Source organism: Antennarius striatus, chromosome 11 (genome assembly GCF_040054535.1).
Source record: "Antennarius striatus isolate MH-2024 chromosome 11, ASM4005453v1, whole genome shotgun sequence".
NCBI lineage: Eukaryota > Metazoa > Chordata > Actinopteri > Lophiiformes > Antennariidae > Antennarius > Antennarius striatus.
Window position 1 is genome coordinate 23,302,126 of NC_090786.1, and position 12,689 is coordinate 23,314,814.

Here is a 12,689-nt window from a genome sequence, read left to right on the forward strand (position 1 = left end):
CCCTGAACCATGTGATCATCAATCTAACCGTGAACCAGGTGATGATCAATATAATCCTTAACCATGTGATCATCAATCTAACTGTGAACCAGGTGATCACCAATCTAACCTTGAACCATGTGATCATCAATCTAACCATGAACCAGGTGAACATCAGTCTAACGCTGAACCATGTGATCATCAATCTAACCTTCAACCAGGTGAACATCAATTGAACCCCAAAACATATGATCATCAGTCTAACCCTGAATCAAGTGGTCATCAATCTAAACCTGAACCAGTTGATCATCAATCTAACCTTGAACCAGGTGATCATCAATCTAACCCCAAAACATGTGATCATCAATCTAAACCTGAACCATTTGATCATCAATCCAACCCTGAACCATGTGATCATCAATCTACCCATGAACCAGGTGATCATCAACCTAACCCTGAACCATGTGATCATCAATCTAACCGTGAACCAGGTGATCATCAATATAACCCTTAACCAGGTGATCATCAGTCTAACCCTGAACCATGTGATCATCAATCCAACCCTGAATCATGTGATCAACAATCTAACCGTGAACCAGGTGATCATCAATCTAACCCCAAAACATGTGATCATCAGTCTAACCCTGAACCAGGTGGTCATCAATCTAACCCTGAACCATGTGATCATCAATCTAACTGTGAACCAGGTGATCACCAATCTAACCCTGAACCATGTGATCATCAATCTAACCATGAACCAGGTGAGCATCAGTCTAACCCTGAACCATGTGATCATCAATCTAACCGTGAACCAGGTGATGATCAATATAATCCTTAACCATGTGATCATCAATCTAACTGTGAACCAGGTGATCACCAATCTAACCTTGAACCATGTGATCATCAATCTAACCATGAACCAGGTGAACATCAGTCTAACCCTGAACCATGGGATCATCAATCTAACCTTCAACCAGGTGAACATCAATTGAACCCCAAAACATATGATCATCAGTCTAACCCTGAATCAAGTGGTCATCAATCTAAACCTGAACCAGTTGATCATCAATCTAACCTTGAACCAGGTGATCATCAATCTAACCCCAAAACATGTGATCATCAATCTAAACCTGAACCATTTGATCATCAATCCAACCCTGAACCATGTGATCATCAATCTACCCATGAACCAGGTGATCATCAATCTAACCCTGAATCATGTGATCATCAATCTAACCGTGAACCAGGTGATCATCAATATAACCCTTAACCAGGTGATCATCAGTCTAACCCTTAACCATGTGATCATCAATCCAACCCTGAATCATGTGATCATCAATCTAACCGTGAACCAGGTGATCATCAATCTAACCCCAAAACATGTGATCATCAGTCTAACCCTGAACCAGGTGGTCATCAATCTAACCCTGAACCATGTGATCATCAATCTAACTGTGAACCAGGTGATCACCAATCTAACCCTGAACCATGTGATCATCAATCTAACCGTGAACCAGGTGATCATCAATATAACCCTTAACCAGGTGATCATCAGTCTAACCCTGAACCATGTGATCATCAATCCAACCCTGAATCATGTGATCATCAATCTAACCGTGAACCAGGTGATCATCAATCTAACCCCAAAACATGTGATCATCAGTCTAACCCTGAACCAGGTGGTCATCAATCTAACCCTGAACCATGTGATCATCAGTCTAACCCCAAAACATGTGATCATCAGTCTAACCCTGAACCAGGTGGTCATCAATCTAACCCTGAACCATGTGATCATCAATCTAACTGTGAACCAGGTGATCACCAATCTAACCCTGAACCATGTGATCATCAATCTAACCATGAACCAGGTGAACATCAGTCTAACCCTGAACCATGTGATCATCAATCTAACCGTGAACCAGGTGATCATCAATATAACCCTTAACCAGGTGATCATCAGTCTAACCCTGAACCATGTGATCATCAATCCAACCCTGAATCATGTGATCATCAATCTAACCGTGAACCAGGTGATCATCAATCTAACCCCAAAACATGTGATCATCAGTCTAACCCTGAACCAGGTGGTCATCAATCTAACCCTGAACCATGTGATCATCAATCTAACTGTGAACCAGGTGATCACCAATCTAACCCTGAACCATGTGATCATCAATCTAACCATGAACCAGGTGAACATCAGTCTAACCCTGAACCATGTGATCATCAATCTAACCGTGAACCAGGTGATGATCAATATAATCCTTAACCATGTGATCATCAATCTAACTGTGAACCAGGTGATCACCAATCTAACCTTGAACCATGTGATCATCAATCTAACCATGAACCAGGTGAACATCAGTCTAACCCTGAACCATGTGATCATCAATCTAACCTTCAACCAGGTGAACATCAGTCTAACCCTGAACCATGTGATCAACAATCTAACCGTGAACCAGGTGATCATCAATATAACCCTTAACCAGGTGATCATCAATCCAACCCTGAATCATGTGATCATCAATCTAACCCCAAAACATGTGATCATCAATCCAACCCTGAACCATGTGATCATCAATCTAACCGTAAACCAGGTGATCATCAATATAACCCTTAAAAAGGTGATCATCAGTCTAACCTTGAACCATGTGATCATCAATCTAACCCTGAACCATGTGATCATCAATCCAACCCTGAACCATGTGATCATCAATCTAACCCTGAACCATGTGATCATCAATCTAACTGTGAACCAGGTGATTACAAATCTAACCCTGAACCATGTGATCATCAATCTAACCCCAAAACATGTGATCATCAATCCAACCCTGAACCATGTGATCATCAATCTAACCGTAAACCAGGTGATCATCAATATAACCCTTAAAAAGGTGATCATCAGTCTAACCTTGAACCATGTGATCATCAATCTAACCCTGAACCATGTGATCATCAATCCAACCCTGAACCATGTGATCATCAATCTAACCCTGAACCATGTGATCATCAATCTAACTGTGAACCAGGTGATTACAAATCTAACCCTGAACCATGTGATCATCAATCTAACCATGAACCAGGTGAACATCAGTCTAACCCTGAACCATGTGATCATCAATCTAACCGTGAACCAGGTGCTCATCAATATAACCCTTAACCAGGTGATCATCAATACAACCCTGAATCATGTGATCATCAATCTAACCGTGAACCAGGTGATCATCAATCTAACCCCAAAACATGTGATCATCAGTCTAACCCTGAACCAGGTGGTCATCAATCTAACCCTGAACCATGTGATCATCAATCCAACCCTGAATCATGTGATCATCAATCTAACCGTGAACCAGGTGGTCATCAATCTAACCCTGAACCATGTGATCATCAATCTAACCGTGAACTAGGTGATCATCAATCTAACCCCAAAACATGTGATCATCAGTCTAACCCTGAACCAGGTGGTCATCAATCTAACCCTGAACCATGTGATCATAAATCTAACTGTGAACCAGGTGATCACCAATCTAACCCTGAACCATGTGATCATCAATCTAACCATGAACCAGGTGAACATCAGTCTAACCCTGAACCATGTGATCATCAATCTAACCGTGAACCAGGTGATTATCAATATAACCCTTAACCAGGTGGTCATCAATCTAACCCTGAACCATGTGATCATCAGTCTAACCCTGAACCAGGTGGTAATCAATCTAACCCTGAACCATGTGATCATCAATCTAACTGTGAACCAGGTGATCACCAATCTAACCCTGAACCAAGTGATCATCAATCTAACCATGAACCAGGTGAGCATCAGTCTAACCCTGAACCATGTGATCATCAATCTAACCGTGAACCAGGTGATGATCAATATAATCCTTAACCATGTGATCATCAATCTAACTGTGAACGAGGTGATCACCAATCTAACCTTGAACCATGTGATCATCAATCTAACCATGAACCAGGTGAACATCAGTCTAACCCTGAACCATGTGATCATCAATCTAACCTTCAACCAGGTGATCATCAATTGAACCCCAAAACATATGATCATCAGTCTAACCCTGAATCAAGTGGTCATCAATCTAAACCTGAACCAGGTGATCATCAATCTAACCCTGAACCAGGTGATCATCAATGTAACCCCAAAACATGTGATCATCAATCTAAACCTGAACCATTTGATCATCAATCCAACCCTGAACCATGTGATCATCAATCTAACCGTGAACCAGGTGATCATCAGTCTATCCCTGAACCATGTGATCATCAATCTAACCCTGAACCAGGTGATCACCGATCTAAATATGAACCATGTGATCATCAATCTAACCATGAACCAGGTGATCATCAATCTAACCCTGAATCATGTGATCATCAATCTAACCGTGAACCAGGTGATCATCAATATAACCCTTAACCAGGTGATCATCAGTCTAACCCTGAACCATGTGATCATCAATCCAACCCTGAATCATGTGATCATCAATCTAACCGTGAACCAGGTGATCATCAATCTAACCCCAAAACATGTGATCATCAGTGTAACCCTGAACCAGGTGGTCATCAATCTAACCCTGAACCAAGTGATCATCAATCTAACTGTGAACCAGGTGATCACCAATCTAACCCTGAACCATGTGATCATCAATCTAACCATGAACCAGGTGAACATCAGTCTAACCCTGAACCATGTGATCATCAATCTAACCGTGAACCAGGTGATCATCAATATAACCCTTAACCAGGTGATCATCAATCCAACCCTGAATCATGTGATAATCAATCTAACCGTGAACCAGGTGATCATCAATCTAACCCCAAAACATGTGGTCATCAGTCTAACCCTGAACCAGGTGGTCATCAGTCTAACCCTGAACCATGTGATCATCAATCCAACCCTGAATCATGTGATCATCAATCTAACCGTGAACCAGGTGATCATCAATCTAACCCCAAAACATGTGATCATCAGTCTAACCCTGAACCAGGTGGTCATTGGTCTAACCCTGAACCATGTGATCATCAATCCAACCCTGAATCATGTGATCATCATTCTAACCGTGAACCAGGTGATCATCAATCTAACCCCAAAACATGTGATCATCAGTTTAACCCTGAACCAGGTGGTCATCAATCTAACCCTGAAACATGTGATCATCAATCTAACTGTGAACCAGGTGATCACCAATCTAACCCTGAACCATGTGATCATCAATCTAACCATGAACCAGGTGAGCATCAGTCTAACCCTGAACCATGTGATCATCAATCTAACCGTGAACCAGGTGATGATCAATATAACCCTTAACCATGTGATCATCAATCTAACTGTGAACCAGGTGATCACCAATCTAACCCTGAACCATGTGTTCATCAATTTAACCATGAACCAGGTGAACATCAGTCTAACCCTGAACCATGTGATCATCAATCTAACCTTGAACCAGGTGAACATCAATTGAACCCCAAAACATATGATCATCAGTCTAACCCTGAACCAGGTGGTCATCAATCTAAACCTGAACCAGGTGATCATCAATCTAACCTTGAACCAGGTGATCATCAATCTAACCCCAAAACATGTGATCATCAATCTAAACCTGAACCATTTGATCATCAATCCAACCCTGAACCATGTGATCATCAATCTAACCGTGAACCAGGTGATCATCAGTCTATCCCTGAACCATGTGATCATCAATCTAACCCTGAACCAGGTGATCACCGATCTAAATTTGAACCATGTGATCATCAATCTAACCATGAACCAGGTGATCATCAATCTAACCCTGAATCATGTAATCATCAATCTAACCGTGAACCAGGTGATCATCAATATAACCCTTAACCAGGTGATCTTCAGTCTAACCCTGAACCATGTGATCATCAATCCAACCCTGAATCATGTGATCATCAATCTAACCGTGAACCAGGTGATCATCAATCTAACCCCAAAACATGTGATCATCAGTCTAACCCTGAACCAGGTGGTCATCAATCTAACCCTGACCCATGTGATCATCAATCTAACTGTGAACCAGGTGATCACCAATCTAACCCTGAACCATGTGATCATCAATCTAACCATGAACCAGGTGAACATCAGTCTAACCCTGAACCATGTGATCATCAATCTAACCGTGAACCAGGTGATCATCAATATAAACCTTAACCAGGTGATCATCAGTCTAACCCTGAACCAGGTGGTCATCAATCTAACCCTGAACCATGTGATCATCAATCTAACTGTGAACCAGGTGATCATCAATCTAACCGTGAACCAGGTGATCATCAATATAACCCTTAACCAGGTGATCATCAGTCTAACCCCAAAAGAAGTGATCATCAGTCTAACCCTGAACCAGGTGGTCATCAATCCAACCCTGAACCAGGTGATCATCAATATAACCCTGAATCATGTAATCATCAATCTAACCGTGAACCAGGTGATCATCAATATAACCCTTAACCAGGTGATCATCAGTCTAACCCTGAACCATGTGATCATCAATCCAACCCTGAATCATGTGATCATCAATCTAACCGTGAACCACGTGATCATTAATCTAACCCCAAAACATGTGATCATCAGTCTAACCCTGAACCAGGTGGTCATCAATCTAACCCTGACCCATGTGATCATCAATCTAACTGTGAACCAGGTGATCACCAATCTAACCCGGAACCATGTGATCATCAATCTAACCATGAACCAGGTGAACATCAGTGTAACCCTGAACCATGTGATCATCAATCTAACCGTGAACCAGGTGATCATCAATATAACCCTTAACCAGGTAATCATCAGTCTAACCCTGAACCAGGTGGTCATCAATCTAACCCTGAACCATGTGATCATCAATCTAACCGTGAACCAGGTGATCATCAATATAACCCTTAACCAGGTGATCATCAGTCTAACCCCAAAACATGTGATCATCAGTCTAACCCTGAACCAGGTGGTCATCAACCAAACCCTGAACCATGTGATCATCAATCTAACCCTGAACCATGTGATCACCAATCTAACCCTGAACCATGTGATCATCAATCTAACCATGAACCAGGTGAACATCAGTCTAACCCTGAACCATGTGATCATCAATCTAACCGTGAACCAGGTGATCATCAATATAACCCTTAACCAGGTGATCATCAATATAACCCTTAACCAGGTGATCATCAATCCAACCCTGAATCATGTGATAATCAATCTAACCGTGAACCAGGTGATCATCAATCTAACCCCAAAACATGTGGTCATCAGTCTAACCCTGAACCAGGTGGTCATCAGTCTAACCCTGAACCATGTGATCATCAATCCAACCCTGAATCATGTGATCATCAATCTAACCGTGAACCAGGTGATCATCATTCTAACCCCAAAACATGTGATCATCAGTCTAACCCTGAACCAGGTGGTCATTGGTCTAACCCTGAACCATGTGATCATCAATCCAACCCTGAATCATGTGATCATCAATCTAACCGTGAAACAGGTGATCATCAATCTAACCCCAAAACATGTGATCATCAGTTTAACCCTGAACCAGGTGGTCATCAATCTAACCCTGAAACATGTGATCATCAATCTAACTGTGAACCAGGTGATCACCAATCTAACCCTGAACCATGTGATCATCAATCTAACCATGAACCAGGTGAGCATCAGTCTAACCCTGAACCATGTGATCATCAATCTAACCGTGAACCAGGTGATGATCAATATAACCCTTAACCATGTGATCATCAATCTAACTGTGAACCAGGTGATCACCAATCTAACCCTGAACCATGTGATCATCAATTTAACCATGAACCAGGTGAACATCAGTCTAACCCTGAACCATGTGATCATCAATCTAACCTTGAACCAGGTGAACATCAATTGAACCCCAAAACATATGATCATCAGTCTAACCCTGAACCAGGTGGTCATCAATCTAAACCTGAACCAGGTGATCATCAATCTAACCTTGAACCAGGTGATCATCAATCTAACCCCAAAACATGTGATCATCAATCTAAACCTGAACCATTTGATCATCAATCCAACCCTGAACCATGTGATCATCAATCTAACCGTGAACCAGGTGATCATCAGTCTATCCCTGAACCATGTGATCATCAATCTAACCCTGAACCAGGTGATCACCGATCTAAATTTGAACCATGTGATCATCAATCTAACCATGAACCAGGTGATCATCAATCTAACCCTGAATCATGTAATCATCAATCTAACCGTGAACCAGGTGATCATCAATATAACCCTTAACCAGGTGATCTTCAGTCTAACCCTGAACCATGTGATCATCAATCCAACCCTGAGTCATGTGATCATCAATCTAACCGTGAACCAGGTGATCATCAATCTAACCCCAAAACATGTGATCATCAGTCTAACCCTGAACCAGGTGGTCATCAATCTAACCCTGACCCATGTGATCATCAATCTAACTGTGAACCAGGTGATCACCAATCTAACCCTGAACCATGTGATCATCAATCTAACCATGAACCAGGTGAACATCAGTCTAACCCTGAACCATGTGATCATCAATCTAACCGTGAACCAGGTGATCATCAATATAACCCTTAACCAGGTGATCATCAGTCTAACCCTGAACCAGGTGGTCATCAATCTAACCCTGAACCATGTGATCATCAATCTAACTGTGAACCAGGTGATCATCAATCTAACCGTGAACCAGGTGATCATCAATATAACCCTTAACCAGGTGATCATCAGTCTAACCCCAAAACATGTGATCATCAGTCTAACCCTGAACCAGGTGGTCATCAATCCAACCCTGAACCAGGTGATCATCAATATAACCCTGAATCATGTAATCATCAATCTAACCGTGAACCAGGTGATCATCAATATAACCCTTAACCAGGTGATCATCAGTCTAACCCCAAAACATGTGATCATCAGTCTAACCCTGAACCAGGTGGTCATCAATCTAACCCTGAACCATGTGATCATATATCTAACCCTGAACCATGTGATCACCAATCTAACCCTGAACCATGTGATCATCAATCTAACCATGAACCAGGTGAACATCAGTCTAACCCTGAACCATGTGATCATCAATCTAACCGTGAACCAGGTGATCATCAATATAACCCTTAACCAGGTGATCATCAGTCTAACCCTGAACCATGTGATCATCAATCCAACCCTGAATCATGTGATCATCAATCTAACCGTGAACCAGGTGATCATCAATCTAACCCCAAAACATGTGATCATCAGTCTAACCCTGAACCAGGTGGTCATCAATCTAACCCTGAACCATGTGATCATCAATCTAACTGTGAACCAGGTGATCACCAATCTAACCCTGAACCATGTGATCATCAATCTAACCATGAACCAGGTGAACATCAGTCTAACCCTGAACCATGTGATCATCAATCTAACCGTGAACCAGGTGATCATCAATATAACCCTTAACCAGGTGGTCATCAATCTAACCCTGAACCATGTGATCATCAGTCTAACCCTGAACCAGGTGGTCATCAATCTAACCCTGAACCATGTGATCATCAATCTAACTGTGAACCAGGTGATCACCAATCTAACCCTGAACCAAGTGATCATCAATCTAACCATGAACCAGGTGAGCATCAGTCTAACCCTGAACCATGTGATCATCAATCTAACCGTGAACCAGGTGATGATCAATATAATCCTTAACCATGTGATCATCAATCTAACTGTGAACGAGGTGATCACCAATCTAACCTTGAACCAAGTTATCATCAATCTAACCATGAACCAGGTGAACATCAGTCTAACCCTGAACCATGTGATCATCAATCTAACCTTCAACCAGGTGATCATCAATTGAACCCCAAAACATATGATCATCAGTCTAACCCTGAATCATGTGGTCATCAATCTAAACCTGAACCAGATGATCATCAATCTAACCCTGAACATGGTGATCATCAATCTAACCCCAAAACATGTGATCATCAATCTAAACCTGAACCATTTGATCATCAATCCAACCCTGAACCATGTGATCATCAATCTAACCGTGAACCAGGTGATCATCAGTCTATCCCTGAACCATGTGATCATCAATCTAACCCTGAACCAGGTGATCACCGATCTAAATCTGAACCATGTGATCATCAATCTAACCATGAACCAGGTGATCATCAATCTAACCCTGAATCATGTGATCATTAATCTAACCGTGAACCAGGTGATCATCAATATAACCCTTAACCAGGTGATCATCAGTCTAACCCTGAACCATGTGATCATCAATCCAACCCTGAATCATGTGATCATCAATCTAACCGTGAACCAGGTGATCATCAATCTAACCCCAAAACATGTGATCATCAGTCTAACCCTGAACCAGGTGGTCATCAATCTAACCCTGAACCAAGTGATCATCAATCTAACTGTGAACCAGGTGATCACCAATCTAACCCTGAACCATGTGATCATCAATCTAACCATGAACCAGGTGGTCATCAGTCTAACCCTGAAAGATGTGATCATCAATCCAACCCTGAATCATGTGATCATCAATCTAACCGTGAACCAGGTGATCATCAATCTAACCCCAAAACATGTGATCATCAGTCTAACCCTGAACCAGGTGGTCATCAATCTAACCCTGAAACATGTGATCATCAATCTAACTGTGAACCAGGTGATCACCAATCTAACCCTGAACCATGTGATCATCAATCTAACCATGAACCAGGTGAGCATCAGTCTAACCCTGAACCATGTGATCATCAATCTAACCGTGAACCAGGTGATGATCAATATAACCCTTAACCATGTGATCATCAATCTAACTGTGAACGAGGTGATCACCAATCTAACCTTGAACCATGTGATCATCAATCTAACCATGAACCAGGTGAACATCAGTCTAACCCTGAACCATGTGATCATCAATCTAACCTTCAACCAGGTGATCATCAATTGAACCCCAAAACATATGATCATCAGTCTAACCCTGAATCAAGTGGTCATCAATCTAAACCTGAACCAGGTGATCATCAATCTAACCCTGAACCAGGTGATCATCAATCTAACCCCAAAACATGTGATCATCAATCTAAACCTGAACCATTTGATCATCAATCCAACCCTGAACCATGTGATCATCAATCTAACCGTGAACCAGGTGATCATCAGTCTATCCCTGAACCATGTGATCATCAATCTAACCCTGAACCAGGTGATCACCGATCTAAATCTGAACCATGTGATCATCAATCTAACCATGAACCAGGTGATCATCAATCTAACCCTGAATCATGTGATCATCAATCTAACCGTGAACCAGGTGATCATCAATATAACCCTTAACCAGGTGATCATCAGTCTAACCCTGAACCATGTGATCATCAATCTAACCGTGAACCAGGTGATCATCAATATAACCCTTAACCAGGTGATCATCAATCTAACCCCAAAACATGTGGTCATCAGTCTAACCCTGAACCAGGTGGTCATCAGTCTAATCCTGAACCATGTGATCATCAATCCAACCCTGAATCATGTGATCATCAATCTAACCGTGAACCAGGTGATCATCAATCTAACCCCAAAACATGTGATCATCAGTCTAACCCTGAACCAGGTGGTCATCAGTCTAACCCTGAAAGATGTGATCATCAATCCAACCCTGAATCATGTGATCATCAATCTAACCGTGAACCAGGTGATCATCAATCTAACCCCAAAACATGTGATCATCAGTCTAACCCTGAACCAGGTGGTCATCAATCTAACCCTGAAACATGTGATCATCAATCTAACTGTGAACCAGGTGATCACCAATCTAACCCTGAACCATGTGATCATCAATCTAACCATGAACCAGGTGAGCATCAGTCTAACCCTGAACCATGTGAACATCAATCTAACTGTGAACCAGGTGATGATCAATATAACCCTTAACCATGTGATCATCAATCTAACTGTGAACGAGGTGATCACCAATCTAACCTTGAACCATGTGATCATCAATCTAACCATGAACCAGGTGAACATCAGTCTAACCCTGAACCATGTGATCATCAATCTAACCTTCAACCAGGTGATCATCAATTGAACCCCAAAACATATGATCATCAGTCTAACCCTGAATCAAGTGGTCATCAATCTAAACCTGAACCAGGTGATCATCAATCTAACCCTGAACCAGGTGTTCATCAATCTAACCCCAAAACATGTGATCATCAATCTAAACCTGAACCATTTGATCATCAATCCAACCCTGAACCATGTGATCATCAATCTAACCGTGAACCAGGTGATCATCAGTCTATCCCTGAACCATGTGATCATCAATCTAACCCTGAACCAGGTGATCACCGATCTAAATCTGAACCATGTGATCATCAATCTAACCATGAACCAGGTGATCATCAATCTAACCCTGAATCATGTGATCATCAATCTAACCGTGAACCAGGTGATCATCAATATAACCCTTAACCAGGTGATCATCAGTCTAACCCTGAACCATGTGATCATCAATCCAACCCTGAATCATGTGATCATCAATCTAACCGTGAACCAGGTGATCATCAATCTAACCCCAAAACATGTGATCATCAGTCTAACCCTGAACCAGGTGGTCATCAATCTAACCCTGAACCAAGTGATCATCAATCTAACTGTGAACCAGGTGATCACCAATCTA